This window comes from Geotrypetes seraphini, chromosome 1 (genome assembly GCF_902459505.1).
Source record: "Geotrypetes seraphini chromosome 1, aGeoSer1.1, whole genome shotgun sequence".
NCBI lineage: Eukaryota > Metazoa > Chordata > Amphibia > Gymnophiona > Dermophiidae > Geotrypetes > Geotrypetes seraphini.
In genome coordinates this window covers 283,481,971-283,509,470 of record NC_047084.1, presented here as the reverse complement: position 1 = coordinate 283,509,470, position 27,500 = coordinate 283,481,971, and the positions used below count along the sequence as shown (strand labels likewise).

General features: G+C 42.4%; 1 protein-coding gene across 3 annotated transcripts in view; it reads right to left on the bottom strand.

Annotated features, from left to right (window-relative positions):
* PTPRA (protein tyrosine phosphatase receptor type A) overlaps positions 1–27,500 on the bottom strand; it is a 287,845-nt gene that overhangs the window by 214,197 nt on the left and 46,148 nt on the right. For 2 of the 3 annotated variants that reach the window (XM_033952928.1, XM_033952945.1), the window contains exon 3: positions 12,887–13,042. The gene's annotated coding sequence lies outside the window, so the exon portion shown is untranslated. Of the gene's footprint in view, positions 1–12,886; positions 13,043–14,429; positions 14,559–27,500 lie in introns of those variants that run through there. The other variant, XM_033952937.1, reaches the window with a different exon arrangement.

The window sequence follows — 27,500 nt, the reverse complement described above, 5'->3', positions numbered from 1 at the left end:
TCTCCAGATTTTTGTAGAAAGTTTCTCGCAAAATATCATGGAGAGGTAACTTTAGGAATTCCCTTGGAGGCTGGTCAAAGTCCAGTGCATCGAGAAATGCCTTGGATTTTTTAGACTCAGCCTCCAAGGGAATAGAGAGAGATTCACACATCTCTTTGAGAAACGAAGTGAAAGAAGTTGCATCAGGTTTGGAGGATGGATCTAAACCAGAAGGATCCTCGTCCCCTGATGAACACTCTCCCTCAGAGAGGAAAGGCTCCTCTGAATCACCCCACAGATCAGGGTCCCTCACTTGAAAACTCCGGTCCCATGACTCCGGTGTGGAGGGTTCCAGGTGTCGAGTCTTGTGAGTCGACTTACCAGATCTCTGTGAAACGGTACCGGGAGATGTTATGGGGTGTGCCGGTGCCGAAGTCTGTACGGCCTGGTGTAAGGACCTCGGTTCCGGCGCTAAGATCGGCAAGGATGCTGATGAAGCCGTATGTACCGGTACCGACAAAGTGGATACCGATAAAAGAGGTTGCTCCACTGCCGGTACCGGTGGCTCAGACCGGACTGGGACTGGAAGACTCGAAGTCAAAAGAGCAGGAAGGAGCTGTTGTAATTGCTCCTTGAGCTGCACTTGCAGGACGGCGGCAATTCGCTCGTCCAGCGAAGGCACCAGTACCGCTTTTTTCTTCTGTGGTACCTTTGGTGCCGCTCTAAACTCCGAAGAGGAACCCGAGGTCGAGGGGCTCACCTCAATCGGAGCGGAGCGCTTCCGTGGGCGCCTCGAGGTCGGCAGGATTGGGCTCGCTGCCACTGAGACCGGAGGACGCTCCAACGGGGAAGGCTTCTTAGCCGGCTTACCTGAGGGATGCGACGCCGGCACGGTGTCGCGTGGCTTTGATGAAGTAGGTGCCGACTGCGTCGGGACCGGTGCCGCCGAATCCGACATCTCGGTACCAAATAAAAGTCGCTGTTGGATCTGGCGGTTTTTTAACGTTCTCTTTTTTAGAGTGGCACAGCGGGTGCAGGTGGACGCCCGATGGTCAGGACCCAGGCACTGTAAGCACCAGTTGTGCGGGTCAGTGAGGGAAATGGGCCTTGCGCACCGCTGGCACTTCTTAAAACCGGGTTGGGGGGGCATGAACGTGAAAACGGCTTCTGCCAAAACGAAGGCCGAGGCCTCGATGGTGGCAGCAGGCCCCGCCGGGGCGAACCCGAAAAAAGAAAAGAAAATTCTTTTTTTTTTTTTTTAAATAAGAAAAAGAAAAAGAAGGAAAAAAATTCCGAAAGGGTTTACGCGAGCGGGAAGGCGTTTGAGAAAAAATTTTCAATAGCCGTTGAAAGTTGCGTCTTCTTAGCTCCACGGAAACTAAGAAACTGGGGACCGCGCGCCTCTGTCGGGCGGGAAGGCACTCACGCGTGCGCGGTGCGGCCTACTAGAACTTTCCAAGTTCTTAGAGTGCAATCACTCTAAAATTGTCCGTACCGGGGCTCCGTCGGTGCCATCACCCATCAGTCAAGAATATGCTGCCTGCTTGTCCTGGGATAATCACCTGATTGTATTGGGAGAACCTTTTGAAGCCACTGGGGGTCTTTGTGAATATTGAAAAAAAGATTGCAGTGAAATTTTGAAGTTAAAAAGAAACATGCTTTAATTCAGGCTGGAGATCTGTACAAACTTGGGTCTAGCAACCAGAGAGAAAGAAAAGAAACTTTAAAAAGCCGAAAAACTTTAAAGTAAAGAGTGAAGGGATGAAAACATTTTAATGAAGAAAAACCCAAACAGAAAAGCCCTTTGAACACACTGAGGTAGGAAAACAAGGAGATGCATCCTCCCTGCTCTGTGAAAAAATGCAGACTGATCACTTTGTGCTTGCAAATGTGAGGTGCAGCCCTACTAAAAGCTGTTATCAATAACTTGCTAGAAAGTGTTTATGCCAGGCTCCGTCGGATGACATCACCCAGCTGTGAGAATATGAAGGCCTGCTTGTCCTCAGAGAATACACAAGTCTCTTTCTTTAAGTCAAAGAATTTAGATTTTCCTAAGTACTGTATTATAAAATTAACTCAACAAAGTAGAAAATTGTTTCTTGCCAACAGACTAGGGTTATTGGCACTTACATTTCTTTGTAAGTTTATAATTATTTATAATTATCTATCACACATTTGCAAAAAAAACTTTTGATCCTGAACAATTAAAAATTGTTTCTAGAGAATAAAAAGGAACTGCAGCAGTCAGTGCATCTGCCTACATAACCTGGAAGATATCAGAGGCCATAGTTTAAGTGCATGGTAGGATGAGAACTGACAGACTTTCAAGGGTCATACTGAGGAACAGAGTACTACAGTTAGACTGGAGAGTCATGGGAATATTACTTGGGTTTAGCTGACAGGGGGACATAGGGGACAGACTTGATAGCATAGAACTGCTCATTATCACAGATATGATTGGCAGGTTTCAGGCAGAGGTCATGTTTTTCCCTACTTATGACAACTATAAAACAAAAGAAGGGGGAAAGAGAATCCACAACAAATATATTCCTATAGAGAAACATAGAGTATGACGGCAGAAAAGGGCCATCGGCCCCACACGTCTGCCCACTCAAAAGAACCCTCCTCTACAGTGGAAATGTTGTGAGCCCAATTAACTTATCAATGTTGAATATTCTTTACGGAGGAAAATTACCTCAGTAAAAGGGACAGACCACAATACTAAACTTTCAGCAGTATTACTGACCCATATCCATTTCAATCATTGGTCAAAAAACCTCCAATGTGCATAAATATATTGGGGATACAAGATAAGTGTTGGTTTTGATTTTGCAGTTTACAATATATTTATGCACATTGGAGGATTTTTTTGACCAGGGACTGAAATTGGATATGGGTCAGTAATACCGCTGAAAGTTTAGTCAATTGGAGTCACATTTCCCCTAGTTATGAGCCATTTTTGTATGATCAAAATGATAAAGTATTGCGTAACTACAGGAGCTGCTAATGATAACATAATACAGTGGAACCTTGGTTTACGAGCATAATTCATTCCAGAAGCATGCTCGTAAACCAAAATTCTCATATATCAAAGTGAGTTTCCCCATAGGAAGTAAGGGAAACTCGCTTGATTGGTTCCACCTCCCCTTCCCCCCCCCCCCGCAGCACTGTTCTACCCCACCACATCCCCAAAAGATCCCCCCACCCCCGAGGCCACCGGTGCACTTCCACATTCTCCCCCCCTCGCAAACCGGCATCGCCCCCCCGCCCACAAACGTCGCCCACCCCGTGAACCAGCATCGCCCCCCGCAAGCATAGGCATCCCCCGCCTACCACTCTGAATGCTTACCCCCAATGTGGCACCGGCACGCAGCACCAACCCACAGGAGGAGCCGGTGCCCGAAGATCGTGCCTCTCTCCCAACTGGGCCTTGAGCATCTGCGCATGCTCAAGGCCTTCTGGCTCTCGTCCTCTCTGAGAATTTCGGAGAGAGGCGGGAGCCAGAAGGCCTTGAGCATGTGCAGATGCTCAAGGCCCAGTCGGGGGAGAGGCACGATCTTCGGGCACCGGCACCTCCTGTGGGTTGGTGCTGCGTGCCGGTGCCACATTGGGGGTAAGCATTCAGTTTGGGTGAGGGATGCCGGGTCGTGGGGGGGAGCGTTCGTGAGGAGGGGCGATGCCGGTTCACAGGGGGGGGGGCGCTGTTTGCAGGTGGGGGGGGCGATGCCAGTTCGCAGGCAGGGAGACTCGCAAATCGAGTCAATGCTCAGTTTGCGAGTCACAATTTGCGAGAATGTTTTGCTCAACTTGCAAAACACTCACAAACCACAGCACTCATAAACCGAGGTTTGACTGTAATTTAGTTTATTCTTACACAGTTTATATACAGAATTAACTATCCACCCATCTCATTACTTTTGGGAGTTATGGCTCCTAATAAGTGGCAGAGTATTTTTAGTTTCTCTGATGAACAGATCTCTCAGTTTGTGAATGTTTTTCCATTTTTTGAAAATAATGTTGGAAGCCTCAGTGTTAAATGGACAGAGCTCAGAGCACTTCAGAAAATACTAATGTGATTGGGATTACACGCATTTACCTTAGTTGAAAATTGTGAAAAAGAATATAACCTGTATGGATTACATATTTTAAAAGAACCAGAGCAATTCTAGAATGTAAAGCCTTTGTTTGTGAAATAGAATTGCATACTTAATAAACATGCTTTAGATTTTATTCTTAAGATCATTTTAATAGCAATCAGGTCTACAAATGAGTTAAAGAAAGAATAAGATGATAAATTAGCCAAAATTATGACAGTCCATGGAATACTTTAGAACTAAATTAAAAACTCAAAAAGTTAAAAAAATTGAATAGGGATGTTCCGATTACACAAATGGATATATTCATCCTTGGACACAATAAAAGTGCAAAGAGTCAGTTCTGAATCTTCCTCAGATTTTTCATCTGAAATAGAGAGATCTCAAAGAAGATGACAGACCATCAAGATCCCAGAATCAATCTTGGAGCTAACAAAGAAAAAGGAGCACAAATTTGGAAAGAACTGTGATGAGTTTCTCCAGCCCTGTGTTTTCAAAAGATTAGTTCTACAGGATGTTCATAGATTGGTTTATGAATTTGCAAACATTTATTTATTTGGATTTTTATCCAATTCTCCAAGAAGAGCTCCGAACAGGTTACAAGTTTACATACATAACAAAACATAACAGGGTATAGTAATGTAGAGCATGTCAGTACATTTTAGATCATGACATGATAGAACAATACATAGGGGAGCATGATAGTACTCAAAAAGCATGGCATTACTTAATAGGATATGACAGAACAAGACCTCATATAGCATGGGGAGAATGGAATGCTCTTAAGTAAGTGACTGACGATCAGCCTATTGTCATAAAGATGACAGATAACCAAAGAGCAATTATTCCTCAAAAGTCAGTAACATTAAATTGGTGAGGCACAGAAACAGCTTCTGGATTTGAATATATATAACCTATTGGAAGGATCAACTAGAAAACTGCAGACTCAGATTTGTGAATTTAATACAAAGGGATTACAATAAGGTTTATTGAATCAGAAAATTTTTTATCTACTGCCTAAAAAAACATGCAATAAGTCATTAAAATATCCATCTGGCATTTGGCTAATGATTCTTTACTGGAAAGATTATCAGTATCTAGCTTTCACTTTCACTGTCACCTTTTCAACCTGTTTGGCCACCTTAAGATCATCACATACAATCACCCATGTTCCTTCTGTTGTGCACATAAGTTCTTCACCCCCTAAACTGTACCGTTCCCTCGGGTTTTTGCAGCCCAATTGCATGACCTTGCATTTCTTAGCACTAAATTTTAGCTACCAAATTTCAGACCATTCTTCAAGCTTCACCAGGTCTTTCTTCATGTTATTCACGCCATCCTGGGTATCTACTCTATTGCAGATTTTGGTATCATCTGCAAAAAGGCAAATCTTATCCGACAGCCCTTCAGTAATATAATTTATAAAAATGTTAAAAAGAACAGACCCAAAAACAGAACCTTGAGGCACACCCCTTGTAACATCCCTTTTCTCAGAAAAATCTCCATTGATCACTAACCTCTGTCACCTTCCACTCAACCAGTTCTTTACCCAGCCCATAACTTTTTGACTCATCCTGAGGGCACTCAGTTTATTTATTAGACATCTGTGTGGAACACTGTCAAAGGCTTTGCTAAAATCTAAATCCACCACATCTAGTACACTCCTATCCAATTCCCTGGTCACCCAGTCAAAGAAATTGGTCAGATTTGTTTGACCATATCTACCTCTAGTGAATCCATGTTGCCTCCAGTCCTGTAATCCACAGGATTCCAGAAACTTCACCATTCTCTATTTTAAAAGTGTTTTCATTAATTTGCTTACCACAGAAATCAGACTTACCAGCCTGTAATTCCCTATTTTTTCCTTAATTCCACTTTTGTGGAGAGGGACCACATCTGCCCTTCTCCAGTCCTCCAGTTCCACTCCCAACTCCAAGGACTCATTGAAAAGGTCAGTCAGCGGAGTCACCAGAACTTCCCTATGTTCCTTCAACACTCTCGGATGTACACCATCTGGCCCTATCGCTTTGTCTACTTTTATTTTAGCAAGCTCCTCACGAACACAACGCTCTAAAAATTGATCAGGGTCTACCACTCCTCCATCCCTATTCATGTTTGTTTTCTGCAGTCCCGCTCCCGGTGCTTCAGCCGTGAACACATAACAAAAATATTTGTTAAGCAATTCAGCCTTTTCTTTATCAGCTTCTACATATTTCTCCTCTTCACCTTTGAGTCTCATAATGCCACTTTTGCACTTCTTCCTATCACTAATATATCTAAAAAAGTCTTGTCTCTCCGTTTTACCATGTCAGCTATTATTTCTTCCATTTGCATCCCTGATTTCCTGACTACACAACCAGCCTCTCTTCACTTTTCCAGATATTTTTGCCACGTCCTCTTTCTGTGATCTTTTGTAGTTTATGAAAGCTAACCTCTTATCCCTTACCTTCTTAGCTACTATTTTTTAGAACCAAAGCAGCCTTCTTTTCCTCTTACTTTTACTTGCCTTATATACTTGAATATAAACCAGGATTTTGGGGCCAAAAATTTGGCCCAAATGGGAATAGGGCAGGGCGAGGGGGGGACAGAGGACAGAGCCTGGGAGGGAGAATGCAGAGTCTGACAGCGGAAGGAAGGAAGGGTGCTGGATGCAGAGCCTGACAGGGGAGGGAAGGAAGGAAGGGGGCTGGATGCAGAGCTTGAGAGAGAGGGTGCTGGGTGCAGAGCCTGACAGGGGAGGGGAGGAAGGAAGGGTGCTGGGTGCAGTGCCTGACAGGGGAGGGATGGAGGGAAGGGGGCTGGGTGCAAAGCTTGGCAGGGAGGGTGCTTGGTGCAGAGCCTGACAGGGCAGGACACTTGAATATTAAGCCGACTGACTTATATTCGAGTCAAATATTTTTCCTCCTTTTTGGGGAGAAAACGGGGGTCTCAACTTATATTCGGATATACTTATATTTGAGTATATACGGTACTTGCCTCACAAAAAGGTCTGTCGCTCTTACAATTACTCCTTTCAGTTTTACCCACTGCATTTCCACTCCTTACAGACAACAATTCCTTGACATAATCCCCCATCTGAACACAGTTAGTTTTTTTAAAAAAAATCTAGACCCTTTGCTTTTGAATGAGCCCTCTCTATACCCATCTTAATATTAAACCGTACCATGCAGTGATCACTGGATGCCAGATCACTCACTGTAATATCAGACACTTTCCCCGTTTGTAAGCACTAAGTCCAGTATGACCCCATCTTGCTTGGATTCCGTTACCAACTGCTGAAACAGTTCTCCTTGTAGAGAATCCAGGATCTCCCTACTTCTAGAAGACCCTTTAATAGGGATACCCCAATCAACATCCAGCATGTTAAAATCACCTATTAGTCAAACTTCCCCTTTTTTAGATATATTCTGAATGTCTACTATTAAATCTCTGTCCACTTCTATCGTCTGTGAAGAAGGCCTGAATATCACACCAATGTAAATATATTCACCATTCCCTCTTTCCAAATTGATCCACAGTGCCTCTTCCTTGCCCTGCAGATCCTGCAATTGTGTGGTTTTAATATGATTTTTAATATATAACGTTACTCCCCCTCCTTTTCTTCCTACCCTGTCTGTCCTGAACAGATTATAGCCCGGTATAACTACATCTCAATCATGGTTCTCTGTGAACCACCTCTCTGTGATTGCCACTATATCCAACTCATCTTCTTCCAGCACAGCTTCTAGATCCAGAATCTTGTTTCCCATACTTCAAGCATTAGTATATATTGCTTTTCAGACATTACCCCCTTTTCCCATCCATGTAGAAATATTCAGTGATTTATTTACCTGAGGGCTTATACTCACCTGGCAGCTTTGATAACATAACATAACATAAATTTTTATTTATATACCGCAAAAGCCTTTTGGTTCTATGCGGTTTACAAAAGAGATGGGCTGACCATTGTCAGTGAGAATATTGTCAGATATTGACCATTGTCAGATATTGACCATTGTCAGATATTGACCATTGTCAGATAGAACATTGGCATCAACGAGTTAACAATAGTTTCACATTAATATGCTGCTTTGAAGGGATTACAAGAATTTTGAGAACAGATGGGTTTTTAATAGCTTTCTAAAATGCATATATGATGTTGATATCTAACCATTTGGCCCAGTTCAGGATCCCTGGAAACAGCTTGGTATGATAAGAGTCAGTTAATGAATCTTTTCTGAGTACAGCCTTTGACTGAAGGGTAGGTAAAAAATTATTGGGAACATGTGGAGCAGCTAGTTTAAAGCCCTCTTCAGTAGATTAGCAAGCCTGCTGCTGAAGACCCTTCCTCCCTTCTTTGATAGATGTACACCATCCCTACTCAGCAGCCCTTGGAAAGTCATCCCATGGTCCAGATAGCCAGGGGTACCTGGTAGTATTGTTAGTGCCAACATGGATGAGCAGCATTGGATAATAGTCATCAGGCTTGATGAGTCTCAGCAAGCTCTCTGTAACATCTTGGATTTTGGCACCAGGCAGAAAGCACACCTCTCATGACATTGTGTACCCATCAGAAGGGAACCACCAACTACCACTACCTTACGCCTCCTAGTGATCATGGATCCAGTAATTTGGAGGATTTCAAGCTTGGTCCTTTCTCTCCTTGGGATGCTCTCATCTCCTCCACTTCCAGAACAGCATCCTTATCCCCTATGATTCTCCCAGAGCTCTGAGATCCGCCTTTCAACATCTTCTCCACGTCCCCTCCTTAAAAATTATCGGCACTCGTCAAACCACCTCTTTCTCGGTTACAGCCCCCTCAATCTGTAACTCTCTACCAAATACCCTGAGGACAGAACAAAACTTAGACAAATTCAAAGGAGGACTAAAGTGTTTCCTTTTTAAAGACGCCTTTGAGTAATATCCTCTTCCTTTTACCTCATACTTTTCTTACACTCTCTCCACTTCCAGCCTCCTTATCAAAGAGGACCTTCTCCCTCCCCCTCCTCATGTTTTTTCCATACATTTGCTTTTCCTGTAAATATTGAATTTCACTAAAACTTACCTTTTGCTTTTATTTTAAGTCCTTAATTTGTCCTGTCTATATGTCCTTGTAAGTCTCCCCGTTGTTTTTAAGATTGTAAAATGCTTATAATTCATGATAGGTGTTTCAACAAATTTCAATAAAACTTAGAAACTTGGATCTTCAGTTCAAGGGCTGGGGGGAATCACAGTACCAATCTTGCAGTGTTCCATAATCTGAGTCCAGCTGTCTTCTCTCAGTACAGCCTCTTCTTCCCCACTGCTGGAAATCTTTGACGCCTCATGAACCATTTCATCGAAGTACCTCTCATTCTCACAGGTGCTTCTCAGTCTTGCCACCTCCTCTCTCAGTTCTTTTACTTCCTTCATGAGAGAATCACGCTGAAGACATCTTGCACATGGAACCACTCCCTCTGCCTGGGTAATATTTCTGCACAGAGACAGAAGTTGTAACCTGAGCAGCAGCTTTGGTGATACGATGTTTCCTAGCCATACTGTGGTACAGAAGTACTTACACCTGGAAGAATAAAGAAAGGGCAGAAAAATCCTACCAAAGTAATGCCCTATTCCTGGTTGGCTGAAGAGCCTATAAATAAAAAATCTCTGCCTTGGGATGGGTGAGAGGGAATTAAATTAACGCTAGAGCCTTTTCTCAACCTAATACCGACACAACTATTTTAAGACACATCCCATATTAACGTACTTGTCAGCATTAACATGGGGGGAGTGTCTTAAAATAGTCGTGTCGGTATTAGGTTGTATAGTGGGGGGGTGTATGTAGTGTTTAATTGTGGCTCATATTCTGTTTTGGTTTTTTTAAGAAGTGTGTGCTGGAGAATCCCCCGACGAAGGTTTTATAAATTGAAATGCCACAAGAGAACAGTATACTAGCTGTGTCCGGGCTGGGAGTGAGAGAATTTGGACAGCGCTAGAATCCTATGGGATAGATAAGTGCAGTTTCACACGTCCTTAGTGTGATTTGCATTTTGTTATTTAAATGGAATGTTTTAGATACAATTAATTTAAAATAAATTTGAAATAAATAAAAATGTAGAAATAGGGAAGTTGGGGGGGGGACAAATAATTAAAATACTGGGATTGGTGAAGTGGGTTCTGGAATAGCTGTGTAAGGTTTCTGATGTTCTTCTCCTTGGTTAGTTTCAGGTTGTGTGAGTAATTTTAATCAATACAAAAAAAAAAAAAAAATTCTGGCTATGGGATATTGAGAAGTAGTGGAGTAGTTGTGAACATTGAATTCTTGCAACCATTTTGGTAGAAATTAGAAAATTAAGAGATTTTTGTATGAATAATTGGAGTGTTTTTACCCACTCTGAAGATGAGAAGTGTATAATCACTACCCTGATATTTGATGATATGTAATTTGTGGGGTAGATGCAAAATAGTTTGCTCTTCATGAATCTCCTATTTACTTTTTACAGATTATGGTTTAATATAAAGACAGGTGTAGAGAGGGTTCATTTGACAGTGAAGGTTCTAAACTTTAAAAACACTAACTTTGTTCAGATGTCAAGGAACTGTTATCTGGATGGGAACATCTTGAAGAAACAGGAAAGCAGTGGGCAAAACTGAAAGGAGCTATTGTAAGGGCAACAAACCATTTTGTAAGGAAAAGAAGGTTGCTTTGGTTCTCAAGAGTAGTAGCTGAGAATGTAAGCAATAAGAGATCAGCTATCATAAACTACAAAAGATCCCAGAAACAGGAAGACAGGCAAAAATATCTGGAAAAGTTAAGAGAGGCTGGTCAAGTAGTCAGGAAAGCAAAGATGCAAATGGAAGAAAAACAGCAGATGTAATAATACAGGGGACAAGTCATTTTTTAGATATATTAGTGATAGGAGGAAGTGCAAAAGTGGCATTGTGAGACTCAAAGGTGAAGGGAAGAGGAGGTATATGTAAAAGCTGATAAAGATAAGGCTGAATTGTTTAACAAATGTTTCTGTTCTGTGTTCACAGCTAAAGTGCTGGGATCAGGACCGCAGAAAACAAAAACAAATAGGGCTGAATGTGTTCGTGAGGAGCTTGCTAAACTAAAATTGGATAAAGTGATGGAGCCAGACGTGTACATCTGAGGGTACTGAGGGAACATAGGAAAGTTTTGGCAGCTTCTCTAGAGTTGGGATTGCTACTGGAGGACTGAAGAAAGGTGGGTGTGGTCTCTCTCCACAAAAGTGGAATTAAGGAAGAAATAGGGAATTACAGAACTTAACTTAAGCTATTGATTATACTAGCTGAATATTCAAACCCTATGGGGATCATAATCGAAATAGAAAAACGTCTAAAAACTGGCCTAAATCAGCATTTAGGCGATCAGTAACAAAAAACGTACAAGTGCTGATAATCGAACAGTGTTTTAGACGTATTTAACATAAATACATAGGTCAAACCAGTGCTGCTGAACGACCAGAGCTAAAAGGGGCATTTTAGGAGGAGTGGTGAGGGCAGGATAAGGGTGGGATGTGGGCCATCCTAGACTTAGTCGTACTGCAAGTATAACTAAAGGTTTTATAACACTGCCTAGATCAGGGATCTCAAAGTCCCTCCTTGAGGGCCACAATCCACTCAGGTTTTCAGGATTTCCCCAATGAATATGCATTGAAAGCAGTGCATGCACATAGATCTCATGCATATTCATTGGGGAAATCCTGAAAACCCAACTGGATTGCGACCCTCAAGGAGGGACTTTGAGACCCCTGGCCTAGATGGAACTTGGACGTTGTGACTTAGGCCATCTAAAACCAAGTCTAAGTCCACAAAAGGTATCCCAAGTGACCAGATAAGCACTGCAGACACAAAGTACAGACACACACACACAGCCCCCCCAACCCCACTGACAACCCCCCTATAAAAAAGCGTAACAACAACTTTACATATCTGCCTCCAGAACATCAGCACCTGGCAGCCTGGCATAGCAAAGCCTAGTAGAGCTGCACAGAGGTGGCTTAAGTGGTCTTGGGAGTGGGTTAGTGAACCATGGAGAGGACGACCCAGGCCCATAAGCCACTCTAATCACTGCATTCATGGAGAAACATGTGCACCCCCAAAAAAAACCCCAAAACCTTTTGTACTGCCATACAAGTGGCTCCTGCAGCCATAAGAGCTATTGGGGTGGTAAATAGATGGGTCTAGTAGATTCTGGGGATGTTTTGGGGGGCTCACCATGACCTATAAGGGAGCTGTTGTGAGATGTTTATGTGGCACCCTTTTTGTGAAGTTCACAGCAGTGCTCTGTAAGGTGCTCCACTACTCTGTTGCCATGTCTGGGTGTCCAGTCCCTTACTTTTCTGGCCCCTCCCACGTTTTTGACTTGGACAAATTTTTGGATGAAAATGGGGTATAAAGATGGACGACTTAGTGGTCTGGATGATCAGATGGTTGGACATACGGTTGGACAATTTTCGGAAAAAAAAAATATGCTGGACGTATTTTTTGAAAATGGACCTTTTCCCGTGTTCAGCTTTGGACATTTCTTTTGATTATGCCCCTCCACATGTTTAGTCTTGGGGACAATGTCGCCAAATGAGATAGATGAACATTTTTTTTTTTTTTTTTTAGAACTGTGGAATATAAGTAAATACATTAAATTTACTGTAAATCAAGCTGCATATTAGTAATATGCACATTGCTTAAACTGTTGGTGAGCCAAAAGGAGCTATGGCCAGACATTAGATGTGCAAATTTAACTCCTCTTATCTTGAACAAGCAACTATATAATTGTCATGCTTTACCTATTATTAATAGAAGATGGAGGAAAAGATGAAATTTAGTCTTACCTATATCGTCCTTTCCTTGAGTCCTGCTAGAGCAGACCAGATAAATGGGCTATGCTCCCCAGCCAGTAGATGGAGGCAGAAAATACTGAGCTTTCAGTGGCATCACCACCAAAGTGCAGCCCTGGAACTTGCCAGTATACTACTGCCAAAGCTGATCTGAAAGACATTGGAACATATCGTTAGAGTGATACCAACCAAGCTCATGCCCACATGATCAACAGATAATGTTTACGAGTACTCGACCTTTCAGTTGGAGCAATCAAAACAGTTTACAATTAAAATACTCAATTGAGAGAAAAGAATACAAACCACAGATAGGAAAGAGAAATTAAGGATAAGAAAAGAAATGATGAAATGCGGGATGGCAGATGAAGGATTGCTTGAAAGGTGGGAAGAAGAAAATTCTACTGAAGGGTCAATACAGAAAAAACACACTTTGTCTTGAGTCGAGATGAACTAGAAAACCCAAAAGGATAGAATAGCAGTATTCAGAAGTGAAGCAGAGAGCTCTGGATGAGATGTAAGAGGTAATGAATGAAACCAGAAAAAGGGGGTGTCCCTGTGTGGAAGGCTTTGTGAGTTAATGTCAGAACTTTGTATTGGTTTCTATGGGAAACTGAGCCAGCAGTGGTGAAACAGCAGAGGGGTAACATGATCAGAACAGCAAGCATGAGTTAAGACCCTAATAGAGGTATTTTGCACAGCCTTTTAAGGAGAGCGGAGCTGAGGCCTGGGTAGATGATGTTACAATAGTCCAGGGAAGAAGCAACAAGGGCACAGAAAAGAATTACACATACAGATTCAGAGAGGTAGCTGAGGGCTGCCCAAATATGCTGTAAGGCTGGAAAGCTGGATTTGATGACAGAGGTAACCTGCAGGAAGTTTAGGTGTGCATTTATAATCTTAATGTATATTTTCTACAAACCGCTTAGAACCTAACGGATGTAGCGGTATATAAGAAATAAATTACATTACATTACACCTAAATATATTAAAGAACTAGTCTATTGGAGTGCTATGTAGAGTTGGGCAAATGCTAGTCAGAGGACGCCCTGCAATTCAGAAGGTGATGGTTTTTACAGGTTTGAAAATGAGTTGGTATGAATGGAGACAGTCAGAAATGGAAACAAGACAAGACTGAAAAGAAGTCAAATCATATTTATAGGAGTTATGGTAGGAAACCAGAAGCACACTATTGATATAGAAATAAGCAGAAATCAAAAGATTCTGCATAAGAGTGGCAAGAGAACTAAGGGAAATATTGAAGAGGAAAGGAGCCAGGACAGAAACGCAAAGATACACCAAAATATAAACAATGTAGGGCACAACTAGACAAAGGCTGCATGATGAAAAGAAATGGCTGGAGAGAAAAGAAGTGAACCAGTGATAGACAGATCTGGCTAAGACTCTAGATAGCAGTATACTGTGATCAATAAGGTCATAAGCAGGGCCACTCTTACTAATAGGCAAAGGGACCAGACAATCTATTGCCCGTTGGTAAATTTGCCCTGGAGTTCCATATGTCTCTCTTCCTTCTCCACACCTTCCCTCTCTCCACGAGTCTTGAATCTCTAACTCCCTTCAGCCCACTCTCCTCCAGCTCTGCAGTCCTCTGTACTTCTTTCTCCAGCAGCAACATTTGAGATAGGTAGTCTTTTACTGGATTATGGGCAGGGCCTTTCCTTTAGTTTGGCCCGCCACACGGAAAATAGAAAGTTGCGTCAGAGTAGGGATGTACAAGAGGAAAAGCCCTGACCTGACCAAAGGCTGCCTGTTTCAAACATTGCTGCTAAAGAAAAGTACAGAGGACCACAGGGATGGCAAAGAATGGGCTACTACTACTAACATAACATAAATTTTATTTATATACTGCAATTCACCACATAGTTCGATGCGGTTAAGAATTCTAATATACTGAACATCGTTCAGCACAAATACAATGAAATAAACTTAAAGCAATCACACTTCTGCATAAACTTACAATACAAATAAGTTTTCAAATTTCATCTAAAATGCATATATGATGTAGAAGACCATTCTATCAAGAGCAACTCCAGACCAAAATGTGCTGCTTGAAAAGATAGCAACTTTTCAACGTAACTCCTCTGCACTCTGTCTTTCAAAGAAGGGTAGTAAAAAATAGAACTACTAAGCCGAGCGCAAGAGGGAACAGCAAACTCAAATAGTTCAACCATATAATTTGGTAGCAGGCCATGTAACACCTTATATACAAGACAGCCAAATTTACACAACAAACAGACTCCAACAGGAAGACAGTGAAGCTGCCTGTAATAAGATAGCACATGGTCTATTTTCTTCAAACCAAAAATAAGATGAACAGCCAAGTTCTGAACTGTACGGAGCCAGATAAAGTGTTTCTGTGGGCTAACAAGTTATGCAATATTACAATAATCAAAAATGCCAAGTATTAGAGATTTAAGATAAAATTCAAAATGAAAGAGTATTAAAAATAGATTGATTGCAATCTCCAGAGGGCAGCAAATCCCTTCCGGACAATAGTATCCACCTGTGCTTGCACTGTTAATTTCTTATCTAGTGTCACCCCCAGAATCTTGATGGTAGATACAAGTGGGAAGGAAAAACCTCCTACTACAACAATACAATCCTCCTCAAGATTTGAGGGTTTAGCACAGGGGTAGGGAACTCCGGTCCTCGAGAGCTGTATTCCAGTCGGGTTTTCAGGATTTTCCCAATGAATATGCATTGAAAGCAGTGCATGCAGATAGATCTCATGCATATTCATTGAGGAAATCCTGAAAACCCGACTGGAATACGGCTCTCGAGGACCGGAGTTCCCTACCCCTGGTTTAGCATAAAAGGATTTAGTTTAGCAGGGTTCAGCTTTATTCCTCCATTCAATATTCCACTACTTCAGTGTATCGCAAACTGTGTGCCCCAGCAGATTCCAGGTGTGCCGCAAGAGGCCAGCAAGGAGAGGCGCCGGCTGACTGCTTACAGGATGTGCTCTCGCGGCGAGAAGCGTGTCCTGTAATCAGTCAGCCAGTGCCTGTGCCTCTCCTCCTTATCGACACCTCTGCTCTTTCTCCTCATCTCTCCTTCTGCAGCACCTCGCTCAGGGCAGTGGGTGGAGCGCAGATGTTGCTGTGACAATGTCACATATGTGCATGCCATCATCGTGTCAACGTCAGCACAGGTGCCTTCCAGCCACAGCCCTGAAATTAGTGTGCTGCAGCTTAAAAAGCTGATCTATGGTATGAATTAAAACATGTAAAGCCAATTTGTGTACACTAAAAAGTTTTTAACATATGAAACAAATATTAACATGAACGCGTGAAACAAATGAAAAAAAATTTTTTTTTTTTTGAAAATTCGAGAAAACAGCAAAAACAATGAAAAAGAACCAAAAACTGTTACCCGACTACTCGTACACTTTAACAATTTGTCCTATCTCTTGAGAAGTTAACAGAAGGTATAAGTAGGAGAACAGTGACGTCATCAGTGAAACTATAAGATTTTACTTCTAAGTCTGCCAATTGGGGTCCCAACAAACATAAGTAGATGTTAAACAATAAAGGAGATAACGGGGAACCTTGTGGTACTCCACAGCAAATTGTACAAACATGTGAGAGCTGGTTGTTCAAGCAAACCTGATATGGCCGAGAGGTCAAAAAGCTCTGAAACCAAAGGAGGACTGAACCAGTGACATTAATAGAATCCAAACAAGAGTGTAAAATGTTATGATCCATCAGGTCAAGGGTGCTACTAAGGTCAAAATTCCAAAACAAGAGCACCCAGATTTCTACTAAATAACTGATACACTACTAATGTCTCCGTACTAAAAAATGGACTAAATCCTAACTGAGAGCCATGTAAATAGCTAATCTGATCTAAATAACTATGCAACTGTTGGTAAACAAATCCTTCAAGCAATTTCACAAAAAAGGGAAGGAAGCAATGAGTCTATAGTTGGTAACTAAGGATAATAACTCCTTACTATTCTTAACAAGGGAAGTTATCATAATATGACCCTTATCAGATGGAAAATTACCACTCTAACATAGCTCCCCATTCAAAAAGTGGCCATGCATCATTCCTGAATTTGATACAAGAGAAATGTAGGAGTCTATGCCACTAGAAATACTGCTTAGTGAAATCAAGTGAAGCTGTAACCACATTCTTAAGTACAAGTTGCACTTAAGTTGGACGTCCGTAACTCGGGGATTGCCTGTACTGTTAAAGTGCACAAAGCCGTGGGCAGTGGCTCCTCGCACATCCCACACCTCATCTGGAAGATTTCCCTCCGATGTTGTGACGTCAGAGAGAAGGCTTCTGGTTCAGGCGCAGGACACGCGTAGGAGCCTCTCCCACAGCTTTGTGCACTGCAGCACTGAAGAGGGAGCCGGCCCGAAGAAAACGCCGCATCGATCGAACCGTGGACCGGCGGCTGAAGAATATTGTCTGGGGCCCGATGCATGTGCCAGCCCTGCGAACCGGCTGGAAATTTCTGCAGACTGGCACCAGTCCATGGACCGGCGGTTGAAGAACACTGATGTAGATAACATGAGGAAGAACTAGCAAAGCTTGCAGAATGGTCCAAACTTTGGCAGTTAAGATTTAAAGTTAAGAAATGCTACAAAAACCCAAGAGAATAGTATAGTTTAGGGAATTTTTATGCACAAAAGAGCAACAGGACTTGGGAGTGATCATATGTGATGATCTTAAGGTGGGCAAACAGGTAGAAAAGGCAACAGCGAAAGCTAGAAATATGGTAGGCATAGGGAGAAGAATAGCCAGTAGGAAAAAGGAGGTAATGATGCTCCTATAAAAGACCCTGATGAGATCTCATTTAGAATATTGTGTATAATTCTGGAGACTGCACCTTCAAAAAGATATAAACAACATGCAGTTGATCCAGATAATTGCTACTAAATAGTCGTAGTTTTTGTCATAAAGCATACAGGGACAGATCTCTCTAAATCAGGAATCTCAAAGTCCCTCCTTGAGGGCCGCAATCCAGTCAGGTTTTCAGGATTTCCCCAATGAATATGCATTGAAAGCAGTGCATGCACATAGATCTCATGCATATTCATTGGGGAAATGCTGAAAACCCGACTGGATTGCGGCCCTTAAGGAGGGACTTTGAGACCCCTGCTCTAAATATACTTTGGAGGAGAGATATGATAGAGATAGGATAGAGACGTTTAAATACCTAGGTGACATAAATGTGCACGAGACGAGTCTCTTTCAACTGAAAGAAATCTCTGAAATGAGGGGGCACAGGATGAAGGGGATAGACTCAGAAAATACTTTTTCTTGGAAAGGGTGGTGAACGGGCCTCCCAACGGAGGTGGTGAAGATGAAAAATGTATCTGAATTCAAAAAGGCTTGGGACAAATACATTAGGTCTCTAAGGGGAAGGAGGGGATAGTGGATGGCATGGTTAGGCACACTAGATAAAAAAATTAAAGCAGATAAAACCCATATAGCCTATGTTTCTGTGTTTTTATAAGTACTGCGTTCAGTTCTGGTTGCCATATCTCAAAAAAGACATAGAGGAATTAGAACAGGTTCAAAGAAGAATGACAAAAATGATTAAAGAGATGAAACTTCTCATATGAGGAAAAGCTAAAAAGGTTAGGGCTTTCAGTTTGGAAATAAGAGAGGAGATATGAGAGAACAGATAAAATGTTAGTATATCCAGGGCTGTGGAATTGGAGTCAGAGTTGGAGTTGAGGAGTTAGAGACATTTTGGGTACCTGGAGTCGGAGTCGTGAGTACCAGAAACTGAGGAGTCGGAGTCGAAGGATTTATCTACCGACTCCAAAGCCCTGAGTATATCTGGGTTTAAAAAAGGTTTGGACAAATTCCTGGAGGAAAAGTCCTTAGTCTGCTATTGAGACAGTCATGGGGAAGCCATTGCTTGTCCTGGGATTGGTAGCATGGTATGTTGCCATTTGGGTTTCTGCCAGGTGTTGTGACCTGGATTGGCCACTGTTGGAAATAAGATACTGGAATTGATAGACCACTGGTCTGACCTAATATGGCTATTCTTATGTATCCTTGTATGCCATTGCTGTTCAATAGAGAGGAAGGGACGGTTTCACCAAGGTGTAGACAGTGAAATTTTAGAGGACACAAAATTTCAGGATTTCAAAATCAGTGATTTTTAATATATAATGGCAGGGGTGGCTTTACCATTAGGCAAAGTAGGCAAATTTGCAATGGTACAAAAATAGTACCTTAGCCCTCTCTCCCCCCCAGTCAAAATACAAAGAAGTCGCCAAGCAAAGTAACAAGATTCTGTGCCACAGCCCCCCCCCCCACACACACACACCTCCTCAGTGTTGACATCATGAGCTGATACTTAAGAACAGCGGTCTCAAAATCAAACCCTTTGCAGGGCCACATTTTGGATTTGTAGGTACTTGGAGGGCCACAGAAAAAATAATGTCTTATTAAAGAAATAACAACTTTGCATGAGGTAAAACTATAGTTTATAAATCTTTCCTTAATTGCTTCTGATAATTTCAGCTATACACAGCTGAAAGCAGTGCAACATGCAGAAAGTGAAGTTTAGATAATTTTTCACTTTCTTCATGTTGCACTGCTTTCAGCTGTGTATAGCTGAAATTATCAGAAGCAATTAAGGAAAGATTTATAAACTATAAAGAGAGTTTTGCCTCATGCAAAATTGTGATTTAGATTCTAAAGTATCAACTGCAAGATTTTGGTATAGTCTTCTAGGCTTTTTTGTAGAGGGGAGAATCAATATCCGACTTGTGCCTGGAAAACTTGTGCCTTAAGTGTCCAGTGGTCGCGTCCGAAACCGCTTTCAGCTCTCATCTCCTCCAGCAACGGACACAACCACCATCTTATATAATAATAATAATAATAATAATAACTTTATTTTTGTATACCGCAATACCACAAAACAGTTCAGAGCGGTTTACAGGATAAGAGACTGTACATTAACAGTGAAGTTACATCAAGGTTACAGCGAAGTTAACATCGAGGTTACAGCATATCAAGAAGACAGTTCAGGGCGATTTATACATTGTAGGTGCAGAGAGTTAGTTAGCAATTATATGGTAAACCAGTGATAATTACAAAAAAGATCCAGTAACTGTTGCATGGGGGGAGGGGAAGGGAAAGGGAGATAGGCAAGGGATAATTAGTTCGGTAGGGGAGGAGCGGGGGTTAGAGGAATTTGTCAAAGAGGTATGTTTTGAGCGATTTCCTGAACGATTGATAAGTAGGGGCAAGAGAGATGAGAGTGGACAGGCAGTCATTCCATTTGCCAGCCTGGAAGGAGAGGGTCCTGTCGAAGAATCTTTTGTGGATGCATCCTTTTGGGGAGGGGTAGGCAAACAGGTGTGCATTACGTGTACGGTTAGAACCTGGGAAGGTGAAGTGGCGTGACAGATATATCGGGGCTGAGCCAGTTAGGGTTTTGAAGCAGAGGCAAGCGAATTTGAAGATGATCCTTGCTTCGAACGGTAGCCAGTGAAGTTTCCTGTAGAAAGGGCTGATGTGGTCTGATTTTTTGAGCCCGTAGATGAGGCGGACGGCGGTGTTCTGGATAAGTCGTAGTCGTTTAGTGGTTTTCTTATAGGAGCCCAGGTATATGATATTGCAGTAATCCAGGGAGTTTAGAATTAAGGATTGGACCAGCAAACTGAAGGTGGGGAAATCAAAGTAATGTTTGATGGAGCGGAGTTTCCAAAGGGTGGAAAAGCATTTTTTGACCTGGGTATTAGTGTGATCTTCTAGAGTGAGGCATCGGTCCAATATGACTCCGAGGATTTTTATGGTAGAGTTGATTGGATACGTTAAACCATTGAGTTGCAGGGTGGTGGACGTTAGTTTGTGGTTGGGACTTGCAAGGAAGAACTTGGTTTTTTCTGGGTTTAGTTTCAGTTTGAAGCAAGTGGTCCAGTTTTCTACCATGGTGAGGACCGTAGAGATGTATTGTTCTGTCTCATATGACAGTGAGGTGATGGGTATGATGATTGTAATGTCATCTGCATAAATGTAGGATTTCAGGTTACGGTTCGATAACATGTGACCCAGAGATGCCATGTAAATATTGAATAGTGACGGGGATAGGGGGGAGCCTTGGGGGACTCCACAGGGTTTGCTCCATGTATGGGAGAAGGTTCCGTCATTGTGAACTTGGTAGGTTCGGTTTTTTAGGAAGCCTGTGAGCCAGGTTAGTACTTGTCCGGAGATGCCTATGGAGTCGAGGCAGCTAATCAGAATGTCATGGTCTACTAGGTCGAAGGCACTGCTGAGGTCGAACTGGAGTAGCAGTGCGCTGTTTCCCAGTGAGAATAGTTGGAGGAGGTGATTGGTTAGTGAGGCTAGCACAGTTTCCGTACTGTAATTGGTGCGGAATCCAGACTGGGAGTCATGGAGGATGTTAAATTTCTCTAGGTAAGACGTGAGATGGTGATTGACAAGTCCTTCCATGATTTTATATCAATCAAGCAGTCACCAGTCGAGAGTTCACGAGATTACGTACACACGCACAAGCTGCATTGCCTCCAATGGTTACCTTACGTTCTGGAACTTTGCCCACCTCACTGCTGTAACCTCATGCAAGCGCTTTCCTGCGTCTGTACACGATTATCCTCTTCACTCCATCTCACAATCGCGTACAAACACAGTAAAGCGCTTGCGTGAGATTACAGCAGTGAGGCGGGCAACGTTCCAGAACGTAAGGTAACCATTGGAGGCAATGCAGCTAGAGCCTCAAAATAGTACCTGGAGGGCTGCGAGTTTGAGACCCCTGCTTAAGAGGGAAGAGCAGTGAGGAAATGCAGCACAAGCTCAGTTAACCATAGGATGAAGGGCAAGCAAGGAATGAGGAAAAGGAATGACAGGGTAATGGATGGATCCCTAGGAAGGGGAAAAAAAAAAAAAAAAAAAAGACAGGAGCAGGGAGAGATAAGAGGCAATGGGTCAAATAGAGGGGGGAAGAGACAGAGGATAGATACTGTGGGAAAGGCATGAGGAATGATTGTTGAGCAATGAGGCAGGAAAGCAGATACTGGAGGAGAAAATGGAGGGTTGGGAGTAGTAAGCAGTAAGAACAGGAAAGCAGAAACACCTCTCCTTTGCTCACTTGGAAACACTATCTGGTAGGAGGCTCAATGTTATGGAATATCTTACCGCATACCCAGTGCTCTGTTCCAACTCTTCTGACTTTTAGAAAGCAGTTGAAGACTTATTTCTTTGAACAGCTTTTTTATAAATTACATATAAATTGGAGTGACAATTTTTGTAGCAGATAAATGTAGTTTTTTTCTTTCTTTTGAGGGGGGCAAGGGTTTTTCATTACTTATGATTTTTAGTGGATCCAGCAATTTGTTTTCATTGGGGAACACTGGTTATCGACAGTTACTCTTTATTTATTTATTACATTTCTAACCCGCTTATAACTAAGCAGTTTCCACAATATACATACATAGTTCTCAAATAACATACAGATCCTGTGCTTTCTTGAAACATTTTCCCCAATTAAAAGCTTCCATAAACAAAGTGGTTTTCAAAACCTTTTTACATTTCAAAATATTTAAAAGAGTTCTCAATGGCCCTGTCAATTTGTTCCACAAAATAACTCCTGCAGCAGAGATCACAGAGGCTCTCAGATTTTCATAGTGCATGTATACACTTTGGGCTCCTTTTACTAAGGTGCGATAGCGTTTTTAGCGCACGCAAAAGATTAGCGCGTGCTATCTGAAAAATTACTGCCTGCTTAAAAGGAGGCAGTAGCGGCTAACGCACCTTTGTAAAAGGAGTCCTTTGTCTCCACTGGACTAGAGTGAATCTTGGACCTAGTACCAGACTGGAGTTTATTTTACTTTTTAATTTCTAATTTTTAATTTATAATCTATAATTGCCTACTATTTTTTTTTTTTCTTAAAATGTAGTCTTTGTTTTCATCTTCACTGAATATATGAATATGATACATGTATCTCTATCTTTCCTATTTTCAATGGAGTTCTTTTCTTTAATTATTTGCATTATAAACTGCTTATGTCTGTGATATGCAGAGTGGTATAACAAGTCTTAATAAAACATAAACATATACAAAACCATCGATTGACAGATGCTTCTTCCCTTCAGACCTTAACGCTCATGGAGGCTGGTAAAATGACTACCACAGTTGGGAGTATATAACATTTCAATTAGTGGTAATTGGCTCCATGTTATGATTTTAGGTATCTAATCGAGTATATTTTTATTTGTAAGCCACCTAGAATTGTATATGGGCGAGATGATAGATATGGCATAAAAGAGAGAAACAGAGGCGGTATGCTGTTGGGCAGGAAGATAGATAGAAGAAGAGGCCGAGAAGAAGGATAGGGCAGGGAGGAGAGATGCTGTGCTGAATTCACCACTGTTAATAGGACAAAGCATAATGTCAGAGCTGTCACTGTCAGTAGGAGGGCAATAGAACTAGGGTCGAAGACAACTGCAAGGCCAAAAATTTCCCAGCATCCTTGCATCAGCCCTATATGAGAACAGAAAAACATTTGAAATTAAGATTATTAAACACCTGAAAATAAAAGGCAAAAGAAGTCAATAAGGACATTGACCTCATCACCTTCCCTTTATCCAGTTGAAATAGCATGTGCAGATAACCTAAGACCTATCTGACTTTACTATTTAAACACCGGGTGACTGCTCTGTTGTTTCACTGACCTAATGAAGATGAATAACTCTGAAGCTAGTTACAAATCTATGAAGTTAGGCCAATAAAAAGGTCCCACTTGTAATTTGTTTGTTGACCCCTATTTCTACATTATGCAAGTGGATTAGCACAGCTACCGTACTACTTTGCTCCTTTCATATTAACAAATCTGTAGTGTTTAGCACAGGCCTACTGACCAAGAAAGCCTTATTGGGGAGGTAGAATCCACAGAAACCAAAAAAGAAGCAGAAATTATATTTCTTTTTAAAAAGGGGAGGAAAATCTGGCACAAGAATACAAACTGTTGGACCTCACAAAAATAAGAATGAACAAAGCAAGCACAGAGGTACAGGACAACACTGCCAAATAATAGCTTTCACTAGTACAACTGCAAAACAATCATACCGGGTTAGTAACCAGGACTATTGCACAGGACATCGCCGACGACGCCAAACTATGTAATATGGTAAGCGAGGGCAAGCTACAAGATAGTATGGCGCAGGACCTACGTACATTGGAAAGCTGGTCCTCAACCTGGCAGCTGGGCTTCAATGCTGGAAAGTGTAAGGTCATGCACCTGGGTAGCAGAAACCCGTGCAGAACTTATACCTTGAACGGGGAGACCTTGACCAGGACTTCAGCAGAACGAGATTTAGGAGTAATCATCAGCGCAGACATGAAATCTGCCAATCAGGTGGAGAAGGCTTCATCAAGGGCAAGACAGATGCTGGGTTGCATCCGTAGAAGTTTCATCAGCAGAAAGCCTGCAGTCATAATGCCATTATACAGGACCATGGTGAGACCTCATCTGGAATACTGCGTGCAATTCTGGAATCCACATTATCGCAAGGACATGCAGAGGGTCGAGTCGGTCCAAAGGATGGCCACCAGAATGGTCTCAGGGCTTAAAGGTCTCTCGTACGAAGCAAGACTAAACAGTTTGCAGCTCTACACTCTCAAGGAACGCAGGGAGAGGGGAGACATGATTGAGACGTTTAAATACATCACCGGACGTATAGAAGTGGAAGATAACATTTTCCTTCTCAGAGGCCCCTCAACCACAAGGGGGCACCCGCTCAAACTCAAGGGCGGAAAATTTCACGGCGACACCAGGAAGTATTTCTTCACGGAGCGAGTGATTGATCAATGGAACAAGCTTCCAGTAAAGGTAATCGAGGCCAGCAGCGTGCCAGATTTTAAGAATAAATGGGACGCCCATGTGGGATCCCTAAGTGGATCAGGGTAGAACATTGGCTAATATTAAGGGGAGGGTCTATAGAGTGGGCAGACTTGATGGGCCTTGGCCCTTTTCTGCCGTCATCTTTCTATGTTTCTATGTTTCTATGACATTAAAAATACAATGAACCTGACTTATCAAACGTTTAGCCTTTGGATATAAGGTCCAATTCCTTCATAAGTGTAACTAAAAAAGATCTATATAAAACAAGTCTTAAGCAGTAGAGTACTCTCATTGCATTTCTCTGTGCAAAAAGGAGGCATCTGGAAATAATCTCCAAAATATTAGATGAAACCATAGTTTCCTTCTTGATCCAATAGTTTCCTCTTGCTACTTTCAGTTCAAGGGCCAAACAGTAGGGCTCCATTCAGCAGGGACCTTAAGCCCAGCTGTAATAACTTTGGTTCCACCCCACTGGGGCTGCAAACATCACCTCCACAGCATCCCTAGCCTTGACTGGACCAAGGAGCAGAATTTTGGTTCAGGAGTCAAATTGAGGCCCTCTGCATTAACACTGAGCCCACCAGGCCAACTGATAACTAGAGGAGGAGTTGTCTAGTGGTTAGAGCTGCTGCCACAGCACCCTGAGGTTGAGAGTAGGGAATGATACGGGGAAAAAATTTTGTCCCCGTCCCCGCGACCACCGACTCTGTCCCCGCGACCACTGTCCCTGTCCCGTCCCCATCCCATCCCTCTCCCCGTGACCACTGTCTCCGCAGCATCCATACAAGCCTCAGTACTGTAATATTTAGCTTATTCCTTCCATATAAATCAAAGTTCTGGCTGCTGAACTAGAGAAAGAGATGTTCAGCTGGCAGGGCTTTGTTTATAAATTTTTATCAACACAACTAATATACTACTTTATCCTAAAGCAAAAAATAAAATAAATATAAACTTTTTTCTACCTTTGTTGTCTGGTTTCTGCTTTCCTCATCTTCTCCTCATTCATTTCCTTCCATCCATTATCTGCCTTCTCTGTCTCTTCCATATGCTCTGTTACTGTGCCTCTCCCTTCCATCTCTCCCTCCCCCCCAAATTGGTCTGGCACCCATCTTCTTCCCTCCATTCCACCCATAGTCTGGAATCTCTCTCTTCCCCATTTCCCTTCAGCATCTGTTCCTCTCCACCCCACCTTCCCCAGTTCCCTTCAGTGTCTGGTCCTCTCCACCCCACCTTTCCCAGTTCCCTTCAGTGTCTGGTCCTCTCCACTCCACCTTCCTCAGTTCCCTTCAGCGTCTGGTCCTCTCCAACCCACCTTCCCCAGTTCCCTTCAGCATCTGTTCTGCTGCACCCCACCTTCCCCAGTTCCCTTCAGCGTCTGTTCCTCCCCACCCCACCTTCCCCATTTCCCTTCAGCGTCTGTTCCTCCCCACCCCACCTTCCCCATTTCCCTTCAGCGTCTGTTCCTCCCCACCCCACCTTCCCCAGTTCCCTTCAGTGTCTGTTCCTCTCCACCCCACCTTCCCCAGGTCCCTTCAGCTTCTGTTCTTCTCCATCCCACCTTTTCTCCCTTTCTCCCTCCTTGCCACTTACCTTCGCAGAAGGCAATTTCTAAATTTGCTTCCTACAAGCAACCGGAGCGTTGAAATTGAGTGTGGCTGCAGGATGTCTCTGATGCAACGGCTGGGAGGTGTTACCTCATGCTCATTAAAGTCTTGACATGAATCCACCAGACTTCGACCTTTTTCCAAACTTGAAACAACCTATGGGTGGACATCATTTTGCATCTCTGGAAGAGCTTTCTTCTGCCAGTACCCGAGCTATTCGGCAACTGAGCAAAAACGGTGTCTTGGATGGAATTATGAAGCTTCCTGGATGTTGGGACTTGGTCATTGCAAAGCAGGGAGACTATATTGAAGGATTGTAAAGAAATACAGTACTTGAAAAAAAATAAAACATATAAATTTTAAAAAATAGTGTGCATTATTTATGAAATGACCCTCGTAAAATAGATAGAATAAAATTGCTAATTAATGTGATGGATATGCTTGTTTTTGAATGCAAATTAACTCAAAACGCAGCTCAATAGTCAACAAGCAAACACGCATTTCATCATCCACCATCTGCAGTTATTCTCCTTTTTCGATTTAATTTCTGTCAGAGCTGAAAATCCAAGTTCACAAAGATTAGTAGATCCAAAAGATAAAAAAGCCTTGATTGCTTTGTTGCTCAAGTTATGATGACTACTGCAAAAAAAATAAAAATAAGTCTAATACAAATTTCAGCTAGTTTTCAAAGACCCACCACATCAAGAATGATGCTTGTCTGGGCAGTTGTGTCCTTATGCACACAGACTCTCATAACACCGACAGACTCTTGTGTATACAGCATAAATGTTATATATTATAGTGCAGGGGTAGACAATTTCAGTCCTCAAGAGTCACAGGCAGGTCAGGTTTTCAGGATATCCACAATAAATATGCATGAGATAGATTTTCATCTCAAAGAGGCAGTGCATGCAAATCCATCTCATACATATTCATTGTGGATATCCAGAATTGCCTACCCCTGTTCTAGTGCATACTTATGAAGTGAATTTTAAAAAATAAGTTCTGGAATTTCTCATGGCAGACCCGGAATCTCTTCAGGGCACACCAGTTTGAGAGACACTGCCCTAAGTGAAGAGGAACAAACAGAATCTTTATGTTCTCCTGTGTCAGAGATGACAAATGGCAGTTCAGTGTCTGGTTTTTAGGAAT